We start from the raw sequence: 14,083 nt of genomic DNA, 5'->3' as shown, positions 1-14,083 counted from the left end.
AATGGAACCCAGACCACAAATCACTCATCTGGAAATACACAATCATTCAGCCCACATGCGCCTACTGCATACAAGATCTTCACAAGGCAGAGCCACAAAATTCTATCATTTATATATAAATTTGGCCCAGAGCCCTTATTTCAGAATAATACTCCCTTGGATTTTTTTTGAAGTCTGTATATGTTTCTTATCTGGAGATGGCCAAATAGAAATACACCCCCAAGTGCAGGAGTTGGCAAACTATTTCTGCAAACAGCAAGTCAGCAGGCTTGTGGGCCTGCTGTCATAACCACTCGGCTCTGACACTGTCATCTAAGAGAAGCACAGGCAGCATCAGGTGTGACTGGGTTCCAACAAAGCTTGATTTACAAGAGTCTGCATGCAGGATTTGGCCCCTGGGCTGTATTTGGCTGACCCCTGCCTTAGTGGATCTTGATTTGACACCGACCATTTTGGCCTGCAGATCTCGGATTGGCCTTAATTAGATCTTATTTTACCTCACACCTCCCCAGATTCACAGACATTAAAATACATAGATATATAAAGGAAGAATCACAGAACAAGCTGCTTAGTGAACTTATAACCACTCATAAAACATAGGGAATAAATGGGAATCATAAATAGAGCTGTCCTGCCCATCAAAAGCAAAGGGGAACAGAGTTTCCATCTAAGTAACCAAACATCACACCTCCCTTACTGAATGTTATTTCTTCTCTTCATCTTAGAGAAGACAGTATCCCCATGAGGTCAGGCAGATTCCCATCATGCTATCCTTTGCTGCCAGAGGCAAATCTAAGCTAAGCTAGACCTGAGACTATGTGTTGACAGGGCAGACAGAGGGTCAGGGAGCAGGTCTGGTCTTCCCCAGCCCTATCCCCAGGCAGGAAGGCTGGGTGAGGAGTAGGGCCCGGCTACCTGCCATGTTTGTGCTCACTTTAGCAAAACGGGTTCTCAAAAGTGGTCTTACAAATCTACAAACCAAGAGGATTCATCACTGAGAGCTGCTTACATGAAACAGAATTCTAGGCAAGAAGCTCATGAGTTAGAAAGAGCACAAGAAACCTGGCTGTAAGAATTCCCAGGAGATTCCCTCGGGGCACATATCACAGACTCCCATTTAATGTGAAGGTGAAGAGGCAATTCAACTTGCCAGTATAATTCCTTATGCCTTAGACCGCCTTACAAGTGCTTCTTTGTAGAAAAATATTTCCTCTAAAAAGTTACAATCACCTGGCATCTTGGGTCAACCAACAGAGATGCTTCATGTCAAATGTCCGCTTTGAAGGAAGATGACAAATAATCATCTGGAATCACACTTTTTTGTTTGTTTTGGCTATAGGATGTACCTTGTGACACAAAACATCTGGCTAAACATTTTCAAAGTTTCTTTGTGAACCAGTGACCCAGATGTTTGGTGTCAAGAAGAACACACAGTCTGGTGATGACTGTGGATTCTGACTCAGTCATTCAGATGATTGGTGTATTCTCACTTTCCCACTCTTCATCCAAGGGTCCACTATATCTAAATAACCTCACTAACCTTGCTACAGTTCACCAGTTTCTATAAAAACAAAAGGAGATCCGAACTCACTGATCATCCGCTGAAAACCACACCGAGTTACATTGGCCCTGATTTGGTGACTTTACTCAGTAAAACTTAACAAAGCCATAAAGCTTTCAGAGGCAGCCACAGCATCTGTGCCTGAACAACCAAGGACCATTACACACCAAAGGAAAGCATCTACTAGGCCTTCTCATGCCCATTAGATAATGAATATAAATGATGCGGTTGTTAGCCCAGGATTAAACACATTCATCTGCCAACATCACAAAAAAGCCTCAAGACTTGAGTCTAATCATCCTTCTATTTCTCTTACTGTAACTAAGCAGCAGGAGTGATCCCTCCATGCTTCCTTGGGCTTCCCTGGCAACAGTTTTCCCTCAGGAACCCTGAAAGCAATGATGTCACTAGCTTCCATGAACTATCTCTTTTTAAATGCCCTCAGCTTGGATAGAAACTCTTTGATGAATAATAAAGCCACCACATCTTAGTTTGCACTGTGACTAGTCACTTAACTGTTGCTTTTCCTTATCATAAACACACACACGTATACACACAGACTTTTAAAAAAGTGATTCTAGGAGTTCCCGTCATGGCTCAGCAAAACAAATCTGACTAGCATCCATGAGGATGCAGGTTTGATCCCTAACCTCGCTCACTGTGTTAAGGTTAGGTCGCAGACATGGCTTAGATCCCGTCTTGCTGTGCTGTGGCACAGGCCGGCAGCTACAGCTCCAATTCGACCCCTTGCCTGGGAACCTCCATATGCCATGGGTGTGGCCTTAAAAAGACCAAAAAAAAAAAAAAAAAACACTCCAAACCAGGTCAGCCTTGTCTTGAGGAAGCCATCATCACTAGAAATGCAGTCTTAGGCTTAAAAGGGGCCCTCATGGTTTAAAAAAAAAAAACATGTTTAGCAAGAGTTTCTCATCCTTGATGGCTACGGAAGTCATTAAAACAAGTCAGGGTTCAGAATCTAAGAAAGATTACTATTTGCATCATGGTTTAGTGCAGAGGTTCTCAAAGTATGAACCACTTTGTTTTAATTTCTAATACAGTAAATGTTGACAGATTTAACCCAAATAAATGAAAAAATCTTTTGAGTCTTTAGTAATTTTTGAGAGTGTAAAAAGGCCCTGAGACCAAAAATCTGAGAACCTCTGTTTTAGTGGAAGGAAGGACTGTACATTTTGGAGTAAAATGGTTTTTAACTTTGTCTCCCATTGTCTCCCACCAGCTCTGTAACCTTAGCCACGTTACTTAACCTCTCTGGTCTTCCACTTTCTATGGATCAGACTAATTGCCCTTATAACTATCTGCTCAAGCATGTTTCCCTGATGTCTGTGGTGTTGGTTCTACATCCCCAGAGCTTAGCACAGCATATTGCATGATACACAACAGGGTCTCAATAAACAATGATGAATTGATTGGTGAAACAGGTGTGAGGATTAAATAGGCTGATATGTGTAAAGTGTTGGTGAGATACCTGGTACACAGCAAATGTCACAGGTGTTCAGTAAATGTCAGATCCCTCACTCCACCACCAATGTTGCTCTCAGCTTTACCCCACAAGTGAGAAAACATAGTCTGTCTGAATAAAGTGAATACCTAAGGCAATGGTTCTCAAATTGTGGTTCTCAAAACAAGAGCGTCAGCATCACCTCAGAAACTATTTCACTCTTAACACTAGACCTGGTGAGTGAGAAACTCCCGAGGTGGGGCCCATGGATCTGTGTTGTAACAAGCTTGCCAGGAGATTTCTGGTTTGTGCTCCAGGGTGAGAACCATGGCTTTACAACATAGATGGAGTCTCCAAGAAAAAAAAGGATATTTTGTGCTAGTAGCATTTTGTATTTTGACAGCAAAGGGTACGCAATATGGTGTCTACTTCTGACTGCCCAGAATCTTTTTTGGACAAAGACAGGATATACATAAAGTCAAATACAATAAATGTCTATTGATAAGCCTCACAAGGTAGAGTGATTGATTTTGTATATCTGGGGTACAACTGGGGTATGTGAGTGATTGATTTTGTATATCTGGGTAAATCACCAGATATATTTTGTATATATTTTGCATATCTGGGGATTTTGCATAGCTGTGTATCTGGGGGCCAGTGCATTTGAAATAAATCTGGAACCAGCAGGAACGGAGGAAGCTTTATCTTGGAGAAACCCCAGCATAATCCTTGAGTCATCTTTGCGGTTAGGCATAAAATTTGTGGGTGGGAACAGGGGTGGGGATGGGGGAAAAGGACTGCGACTGTGTCACTAGCTGTGAAACATTTTATTGCTAGTTTCTATCATATCTTCATAAATACACTCCTTCTAGTTTTCACAACTCCCTTGCAACACAGCAAACTACCACCATTAGGGTAATTATTCCCAAGTGCTAACCTCTGAGGGATGCCACCTGCCAAAAACAGTGACAACCTGAGAAATTTCCAGGTGCTCACAACGCAATGGGCACTTGGGGTGCCCATATCGTATGAGCCTCACAGCTATCCCAGGGCACAGGCTCTCACGTTATTCTCATTTTACATCTATGGGCACTGAGCTTCAAGAGATTAAGCACAGCTGGAATTCAAACCCAGGAATGCCTGGCTTAAAAATGTATGCCTACTAGTAAATCCACCTACCCACACAAAACACAGAGTGTGACCCTACAAATATAGTGTAGCGCTTTAGAAGTAAGCGCATTTTGGGTAAGGGCTTTGGTTCAAAGTTAATGCATACAGTAAAGCTCACACATGGTCAAAATGATCCTTGAAAAAAAATCCCATAAATTGTTCACCAAGTGCAATACATATTGCATTACACATACAACAGTTGTATAGTAATATATATCTGTACACCACATATTAATTTAGACTATAGAATACAAAGCAAACAATCAAAATGTAATACAACTATTTTTTAACAAGTGAGAGAGGGTGTAGAGTTGGTTTTGAGTACACTAAATGCATACTCACAAACCTGGCTTAGATGCAGGATGTAAGCTAAGGGCACGCACACAGGGAGACAGAAAGAACACTCTACGGACCAGAAGGTGCAAGGTACTCTGGAGTTACATCAAAGAGCACAAAATATAGCCACTACCTGGCAAAGTTTGTGAGACACCAAGGGAACAGGCACACCCATGCATGGTGATGCTCTCAGCAGGGGCTAGAAAATGCGAAAAGGGAGGGTCTGAGCCTTCTTGAGAGAAGCAGACACAGAAGGTGGCTAAGAAACAAAGACCATATGAAATGACCTTGAAAGCAATGTCCTGGTCAAACCCTTCTACACTGTTGGTGAGAATGTAAACTGGTATTCTGGAGAACCGTATGGAGTTTCCTAAAAAAAGAATATGATCCCATCCCATTCTTGGGTATGTATCCAGACAAAACTATAATTTGCAAAGACATATTCATCCCAATGTTCACAGCAGCACTGTTTACAATAGCTAAGACATGGAAACAACCTAAGTGTCCATCAACAGATGAAGGGACGAAGATGTGGTGCATGTACAATGGAATATGACTCAGCCATAAAAAAGAATGAGTTAATGCCATTAGTAGCAATATGGATGGACCTAGAGATTATCATACTAAGTGAAGTAAGTCAGAGAAAGACAAATGTCATGATATCACTTATATGTGGAATCTAATATATGATACAAATGAACCCATCTATAAAACAGAAACAGAATCACAGACATAGAGAAGAGACCTGTGGTTGCCAAATAGGGGATAGGGGAGGGATGGAATAGGAGCTTGGGGTTAGCAGAGGCAAACAATTATATACAGAATGGATAAACAACAAGGTCCTACACAAGGAACTATATCCAATATTCTGTAATAAACTGTAATGGTGGAGTTCCAGTTGTGGCTCAGTGGGTTATGAACCCAACTAGTATCCATGAGGATGCAGGTTCAATCCGTGGCCTCACTCAGTGGTTAAGGTTCCAGCGTGGCCATGATCTGTGGTGTAGGTAGCACACATGGCTTGGATCCCACATTGCTGTGGCTGTGGTGTAGACTGAGGGTTGCAGCTCTGATTCGACCCTGAACTTGGAAACCTCCATATGCCACAGGAGTGGCCCTAAAAAAAAAAAGAAAAAAAAAAACTTCGATGGTAAAGAATACAAGAAAAAAATGTCCTAGTCTTGAAATTGGACACCCTAGATTTGAATCCTCTTCCTCCCCTGTTGCTAGTGTTTTGGCACTTACCAAATTTTTATAAGATAGGACTAATGATATCTAACTCATATAGACTATGAATTTGTAGTGATTTTGTGTTTATGTTTCTAGAGTGGAATAATCTTTTCTGTAAGATAAACATGTACTATCTGAAATAAATTAAAACCCCTTTTTAAAAAGTACTATATCCTCCTTTACATCTTCCCTGGGAAAAACAGAGAGGAGGAGTGAGAGAGTGAGAAAAACCAACACTTAATGCAGGTCCTCCAGTGCCTTATGTAAGTTTTATCTCAATTTTTGCAGATGAGGAAAAAAGGCTCAGAGAGGTTTTTCCAAAGCCAAACAGCTACTGAGTGACAGAACGAGGATTTGAACCAAGTCTGTTTACCCTTAAAACCTAAGCCCTTACCATAACAAAACTCAGTAAATATGTACCTTTATCAAATTACATTGCAACCTAGTGATTTCTTGGCACAATCCTGAATATGAGTGAAAAAGAAAGAAATAGCACTGCTCCTACAGTAAACCAAAATTCTTGAAGCAGCTGGCTAGATGCCTGGCCCTGCATAAGGTTCAGTAGTGAACAGGACAGAAAGTCCTGCTCTCAGGAAGCACACAGTGGGAAGGAGAGACAGTGTGGGCCAGGACGAGCCCACCAACCATCTTGGGTGAGGGATTTCACCTTGCTGGGCTTCTGTTTCCTCATCTGGAAAATGGGAAGGGGTGTTCCTAATTTTATGGGATTGTTCAGCCCTCACATTCTCTGATTCCATAAGAAGCCTTTGTTTTCTTGTTTCTTTAAAATGTAATCAGGCCATGAGCTGTGATGAATGTTGTTAGCTGCTCCCCAAATCAAGTATTTCCACCTTTTCCCTCTGATCAGGCTTTTCTCCCCACATGATTCACCATCGACCAAATCACAGAACCTAAGGGGTGCCCACCAAAAGAATCCTAAGCCTGGCTTCTTAGGAGAGCTGTGGTCCACCTGGCAGGTAAACCTGGCCATCTCTGGTTTCACATCAACATGATCTCAGGCACAAACTTTCTTGTTTTTCCATTTTTTTCATTAAGTTACTTGTTGAAACAACTGCACAAATAAAACAAAGACATTAAATCAGGCATCCTCTGCCTCCAGTGCCTAGTTCTAAACTAAATGATCTTCTGCCACTTTAATGATAAATATAAGGCATTTCTTATAACCATTCTGCTACCCTTATTATTTTCACTTTTGTTGATATCTGTACTGAATACATCTTTCAATAGTTTAAAAACATAATCTTTATTCAGGTTGTTCCAGACCTAGCCTTTTTTTCGGGGGGTAGGGGGGGTGGTGGTCCTCATGGGATGCATTAATTCCAGGGCCAAACCCCGCCACAGCAATGACAATGCCAGGTCTTTAACCCACTGAACCACAGAGGAACCCCAGACCAAGCCTATAGTGGTAAGGGTTTTCTTGTTCTATTTCTAATATGTTCCCTTTAGAAATAATCTTCCTCTTTGAATGGATTAAGTTAATTATATATGCACTTATGACATTGATGAAATTAATGCATAGAGGGTGGTAGTACAAGTTGACCAGACTTATGAACCTCTATTAGTGCAGTTAAGCATACACATAAACCAAAGTATATGCTGAGTGGGATTCCCCTCTCCTTCTCCTCCCTCAGAACTACCTTCCACAGACTCTTGGAAATACAGGGAGATGAAAAAATACAAGGGTAAAGGACTTAAGGCACCATTTTCCAGGGTCTCTGAGACAAAGTAAGTGACTCAGTACCTCTCACCCCACATGATTTGTTCATTTCTCTCTCATACTCACTGTCTGCAATTTCAAAAGATGGGAACTTCGTGTTGATCCCAGTGCCTAACATAGCTTTGGGCATAAAGGCTGTGATCAATGACTGGTCAACAGATGGAAAAGTGAGACCCCCTCTGCTGAGCAGAGGTGTGTGGGAACAGGAGGAAGAGGCTCAGATGGAAAAAGAAGGAAGAAGTTTGGGGAGAACTCTTGAGAGAAAGGACACAGGGATCAATACAGGCCGCCCAACCAAAACACCACCACTTCTCCAGGCTCCACATTTACAACCATCAGACTGGTTTTCCAGATACCGAGTCCCATGCAGGCCTGCAGCTTGAAAACTGCAAGCCCAAGAGTGGAGCCAGGTATTTCTGGGTCTAGAATTCTGCCTCTGGAAAAACAAAGGGCAGTGAGATCACAGTCAGCCCATGAGGCTGTTGGGCCATGGGGACACCAGACGAGGCTGGAAGTGCTCCGACGGATGCTGAAAGCAGACCTCTAGCCCCTCTCTGGAGCAAGGAATTTAGATATGAGAGTCAGAGGTGCCTGGTAACCAAACTCTTCTCTCTAGGTACTTCATTGGAGTTCTACCAACCCCATCTCCAAGCCTGAAACCTGCAGGTGGGCTCCGTCTGTGCTCTGGTGCCCCCTAGTGGCCGTTGGCTCTAACACCAACCCTGCCTTTCCTCCTGCCTGTCCCCAGCCTCTTGGGATGCACTGGCCTTGGGCATGTGCCACCCTGATTTTGTTCTTCCTCTCCCTCTAAGCACAATGAAATCACCCTACAGAGGTTTAGGATCTCTTGGATAAGGAAGGCCTTTCAGTCAATACACCTTAAACCTGAGAAGGTTTTTTCTAGAATTAACCTGAAATATTTTATTTTTCTCCTGATGTATTCAAGGAGAAAATGTTTCCAAGCTCTAGTTTCCTAAGTCATAAGAAATATAAAGTTATAAGTATTATGTTCGGAACCAGAGATAGAAAAGCAACATTTTAGAAAGTCTTTCTTTTGAATGGACCTTTCACTGAAGACAGAATGAAGGATTCCCCTGCGGATTCCTTAAACTGTAAATACATAAAATCTCCCTGTTTACTTCATTGACTCAGTTGTGACATTTAAAATAGAAAGCTAAGACTGTGCATGAGCAATTCCTCACAAAACATGCACATTCGCAGGGATGGCTGCAGACAATGACTTTGTACAAATTTTATCACATCTATTGAATAAATGCTGCACTGGCTCCGAGAGAGAGCAAAATAATAGGACTCAGTCCTGCTCCTCCCATCTCCAACTCAGTAAAGATTATTTGTGCACATGGAACCACCACAATAATTAGGTCCAGGGAACCTGAATCCCTTTGCAAGAGGAACAATCAAGGGGGTTGCTGACTGAGTCCCCTGATCTTGATCTGAGGCTCAGTTCCCACATCTGACAAATTAAACAGCTCAAGTCAATAATCTCCAAGCTCACTTCCAGTTCTAAGAGTCACAAATTCAAAGTGATAAAGTTTATGTTCACAGTTAGAGATGAGCCTGCCATAGGCCAGCTTAGATGGGCTCTTCCACCCCTAGGAGGGCACCAAAATCATAGGACAAGGATAAAACTTCCCAAATAAGTCATCTTTATCACCTTTCACTTTTCAAGACATGCCTCCAGGCCTTCCACGTCTACTGAGTTAAAAGCTAGTCGCTCTCAAATGGCTTTCCTAAGAATCTAGCAATCAAAGAAAGGACTTCCCAGCATTTGCTAACTTAAGGGAAACATAGACTATACTTCACGTATATTTAGTACTTCGTAGCCTAAACAGAAAGCTCCCACATAAATGAGATTTCTAGTATAGAAGAGACTGCAAGTATACGTAGGCATTACTATGTTTTTAGTTCTGCAATCACGAATTTTAGCAGATAACTACTGATTGAATTTAACGCTAACTGAGGTTCTCCTACATACTGTCTATTTCAAATAGCATAGAAAAGACAGCATATCTTAACTGACCTATTGATTGAACTTGATTTTGGACTTATAACCAACCTCCACAAAAATACCTCACTCGAAAGGATTCGTTAACTCAACCCCCCCTAATTTTGATAACATGCTACCCTCAAGAGAAAAACCATTATGAAGTTTTTCTATAAGTTCTATAATCTGTCTTTACCATCTGGAGAATGACAGAGTTAAAGGCAACTTTATCATCATATGCTGGAAGGTCACTTCTAATGTACCATAGGATGGTTTTGAACCATGTGACATTTTATTTTAAGTGCATTTAAAATTTTCTGTCTTGATATTTCGTGACTCCAGTGGACTAGTTACTGTTGCCAAGGCAATATGACTTTGGGTTACTATAAGGATCCAAAGAGGTTTCTGTTTGTTTGTTTTCTAAATATTAACATAAAAAAAATGGAACAAGTAAATATAGAGAACAAATTTAGCCCCTTTCCTCCTTAAAATGCATGAAATATCGATCTTCTGGTCATATCTCTGATTCAAAACAATAAAGACTCATGAAGTGACTTTCCTAACTGGTATAGAGACTTTCTCCCAGTGGGTGGGACTGGTACCACCAGAGTCCTCTTATTCTTTGTTCTGGATTGAGACCCCTCTGAAAGTGTAGGACACTGATTATACACAATGCAAACTATTTACCTCCAACAGGTTTACCTCCAAGAAAAAAACCCATTCCTTACGTGAATAAATGGGACCATAAAGGTCCAAAGTGTACTGTTTCAGGGAACTTGTGAAGAGAGGGCAGAGAAATTCATGGTGCAAGCTGAAGAAATATATTCAGCTGAGTTCCAAAAGATTCAAATGCAGATGAGACTAAAGATTCTGCCATTAACCCATTTTTTTTTTCCTCTGTGATTATTCTTTCTAGTCAGTATAAGCTAAAGGTTTTCTGTCACAAAAGTGAACTCAAATCATCTGATGATGAGGAGAATCAAAGCCTCTATTTCCTGGAATACTACATAAAACTTCTCTGGAAACAGATAACATCTTTGCTTCCTAACAGAAACACAGCATTTTAAAATCAGAAGTCCACATGCAGATGAAAAAAAAAAAAAAAAAACCTGGAGTTCCCGTGGTGGCGCAGTGGTTGACGAATCCGACTGGGAACCATGAGGTTGAGGGTTCGATCCCTGGCCTTGCTCGGTGGGTTAACGATCCGGCGTTGCCGTGAGCTGTGGTGTGGGTTGCAGACGCGGCTCTGATCCCGCGTTGCTGTGGCTCTGGCGTAGGCCGGTGGCTACGGCTCCGATTTGACCCCTAGCCTGGGAACCTCCATATGCCGCGGGATCGGCCCAAGAAATGGCAAAAAAAGACAAAAAAAATTAAAAAATTTAAAAATAAATAATAAAAAAAACCTGCAGTGCAAGGCACTTTGTAACTAAAACCTCCAAAAGCAGGGTTTCCTTAAGATGAAGCAATGATTCAAGTAAATGCTGTGTTACCAGAAACTAGAGGAAAAACAGGAACTCTTTTTTTTTTTTTTTTGGTCTTTTGTTCTTTCTAGGGGTGCATCCATGGCATATGGAGGTTCCCAGGCTAGGGGTCCAATAGGAACTGTAGCTGCCAGCCTACACCACAGCCACAGCAACACCAGATCCAAGCTGCGTCTGCGACCTACACCACAACTTGTGGCAACGCTGGATCCTCAACCCACTGAGTAAGGCCAGGGATCAAACCCACAACCCTATGGTCCCTAGTTGGATTCATTAACCACTGAGCCACGATGGGAATTCCAAAACAGGAACTCTTTTAAGCACAACTAAAAAACAACTCACAAACCTCAGAACAACTATTTTTAAAGAAATATTTAACAGCTCTAGGAAAGTGCTTGTCTCATGCTAGAAAGCTCCCTGGACCCAATCAGCTCCTGCTCCCAATAAAAGATGCTGGGAGTGTATCTGGAAGAATAAACATGAGACTGAGCACACTTAGGAATGGTAGAGGTTTGATGTCCATGAGCATTTTCACACAGTAACACGTGAGCAGATCTTTGGTTTCATTCTAGGCAAGCTCTTCTCATGGGACCATTCAAAGCTGCCCACAATTCAACAGCCACTCCTACCATGGACAGATGCTTCCATGGTAGGAGAAATCACCTGGTATTGATGTGGTTTGAGTCTGATCCTGTGAACCCATCTGAATCTTCCCACCAGGGATCAAAGAGGAGGCTCTCAGGATTAACACAGGTGTCCTGGCTGTACTTGGTAAACCTTCTATTTTTATCCACCTCCCTACATGTGAGTACCTTTGACCTATTCTGAGCTCAGACCCCTATGTATTAGAGTGAATTTTCTAGTCTTTCTTTAAAAATGGACGGGTAATAAAATAAATTTAACCTGGAAGCAGCAGCTTAGCAAGGGAAATGAAAACGTCAGGAGTTATCTAACCACAGCCACAGCCATCCAGGTATCTGCTGGGTAATAAAAACGGGACCTTCCTAAACTTGAAGGGTATCAAATGAAGTAAGTAAAGTTGTTGCTTGTCTCTGGCTCCTGGGGCGGGGGGTGCTATGCAGTTTAATTGATGTTTACTAACTACAAAATGCTGTCATAGATTTGAAACGTCTATGTTCTAGGAAAGTTGGAGGGGATGCACAGGGGGAAGACTGTTTTGGCATAAAGCAAAAAACAAAACACAAACGTTTTTGAGAAGAGGGGTTGTTAAGAGGGTAGTAGAAGGAATGATGCAGAGAAAAGAATATCTCCTCTGAAGTTAAAATAGTTTTTCCAAAAGAGTAGTGTTTAGTCGCAGTTTAAATAGAACACTTTAAAATACCTTGGACAGCTCAAAAATGCTGTTTAGGAAACAGAAAATCAAGTGAGCTAAGAACAACCAGAGGAGTGCTTTAAAAATCCGGGCAAAGCAGCCAGAGCATGAGAGTTTGTTTTGTATAGTTTTGAACACAAGAGTAAGGAAGCAGAGGCATTTCCTCCCAAAATGCACTGAAATCCTGAGGCATCAGTGGGTCAGTGACAGGACGTCGCAGGTGGCTGGGTGGCAGTGGGAGTAGGGGGTATTTCTCTCTCAAAGTATCCCGGGGCACCCACTTCTCCAGTACCTGATCCCACCACACCCTTCACGGTTCCTCCCTCCACCTCTGGAATCCCAGGGGCAGCACTTCTTAAAGCTCCAGGCTCCAGGGGCCATTTCTGCAGCCGAGATTCTTCCCCGGAGCCTGGCAAGTTCTAGGACTGGAAGCCAGGCTAGGTAGGCCCCCAGGCGCTGTTGGACCTGGAGGACAGGGCCTTAAAGCCCACCCACGTCCTCAAGGGGAAGGAGAAACGCATCTTCCCAACAGCACTTCTCTGAAGTCAGCCTGCTCCCCACCCTATCTATACTCACTTGACGCCTCGGGGACCACCTCCTAACTGATTCCCACCCCTTAACTGTCCCCTCGATTCCCCCCTGAAGGTCCTCGGGTGTCTACGAAAGCACGGGTCCTGACCTCTTTAGTGGGCTGAGGCTGGCGTTTCACAGTCCCTCCGGGCCCATCCCCCGCCCCCTCTCCCTGGTACTTTAATAAGGAAGGTGCACGGAGGGACTTGGCTGAATCTAGGCACCTTTGAGCCTATGTAGGAGTTTGAAGCTCGAGAGCCCCAGACGCAATTGCACATTGTTGGAACCTACTGTATAGGGGGGAGGGGATAGCGGGGGGAAGGTTAGAAGGCTGGGAGGCTGAGTCCCACCGCCGGGGTCTAGCCCCAGGACCCCGCGCTACGCCCCCGCCCCCGCTTCCCAGCCGTCAGGACGAGGGACGCCGCGACTCCAGCTGGGACACGCGTCTCCCGCTCCCACTCCCCTGCAGACGCGCAGGGCGACCCCCTCCCCACTCCCGCCCCATCCGGCTCAGGGAGCCGGGCCAAGAGCAGGGGCGAGGAGGGACCAAAGTTCCTCTAAAGATTTCCTAACGCGGCCGCGGAGGCTGGAAGCCAACCCGTGTGCCTCAAAAGTTGCTCTCGAGCAGCGGCCGGGGACGCGGAGCAGGGTCCGCCCTCACTTACCTGGCTCGCGGCCCGAGGGCACCAAGCGTTGGCCTGGGCGGCCGTGGGCGGGTCAGGGTGGGGTTGGGGTCGCGTTCCCTCCCCTCGGGCTCGCTGCAGCTCAGCGGCGGCGCAGTGAAGAGGAGCCGTGCGGGGAGTTCGGGCTCAGCGGGGACCCGGTCTCCATTCCGGGCGGTGGGGCGGGACCGCTTGGCTCTCAGTCACTCGGGGAGGGAGATGGGGGCGGAGCGGAGGGAAGCGGCGGGCGCGAACAGGCGGAGGGTAAGGCAGCTCGGCGGAGAGCTTCCACCTTCCGAGGAAACCCGCGCGCCCCGCGCCCGCGCACGGCCGGCTCTGAGGCCTGGACATCAGCGCCCCCTGGGGGCCCCGGCAGAGGGCGAGGCCAGGAGAGGAGTGCACCGCCCAGCCCCGCCCCGCCCAGAGGTCTTCCTGGAGGGGGCGGTACCCGGCTCCCCTCCTGGCCACCGCTCTCTCCTAGCTCCAGGAGACGCGTCACTCTGGGGACCTCCTCTCCATTCCAGGGTAAAGGGGGAGT

At 44.5% G+C, this 14,083-nt stretch overlaps 1 protein-coding gene across 2 annotated transcripts in view; it reads right to left on the bottom strand.

Annotated features, from left to right (window-relative positions):
- The window catches only part of CPNE4 (copine 4), a 592,772-nt gene extending 578,898 nt beyond the window's left edge, over positions 1-13,874 (bottom strand). For both annotated transcript variants that reach the window (XM_047768207.1, XM_047768218.1), the window contains exon 1: positions 13,549-13,874. The gene's annotated coding sequence lies outside the window, so the exon portion shown is untranslated. The remainder of the gene's footprint in view (positions 1-13,548) is intronic.
- Positions 13,875-14,083: the final 209 nt, after the last annotated feature.

This window comes from Phacochoerus africanus, chromosome 1 (assembly GCF_016906955.1).
Source record: "Phacochoerus africanus isolate WHEZ1 chromosome 1, ROS_Pafr_v1, whole genome shotgun sequence".
NCBI classification, from domain to species: Eukaryota; Metazoa; Chordata; class Mammalia; order Artiodactyla; family Suidae; genus Phacochoerus; species Phacochoerus africanus.
The sequence above is the reverse complement of the archived record's forward strand: the minus strand, read 5'-3'. Positions and strand labels throughout refer to the sequence as shown.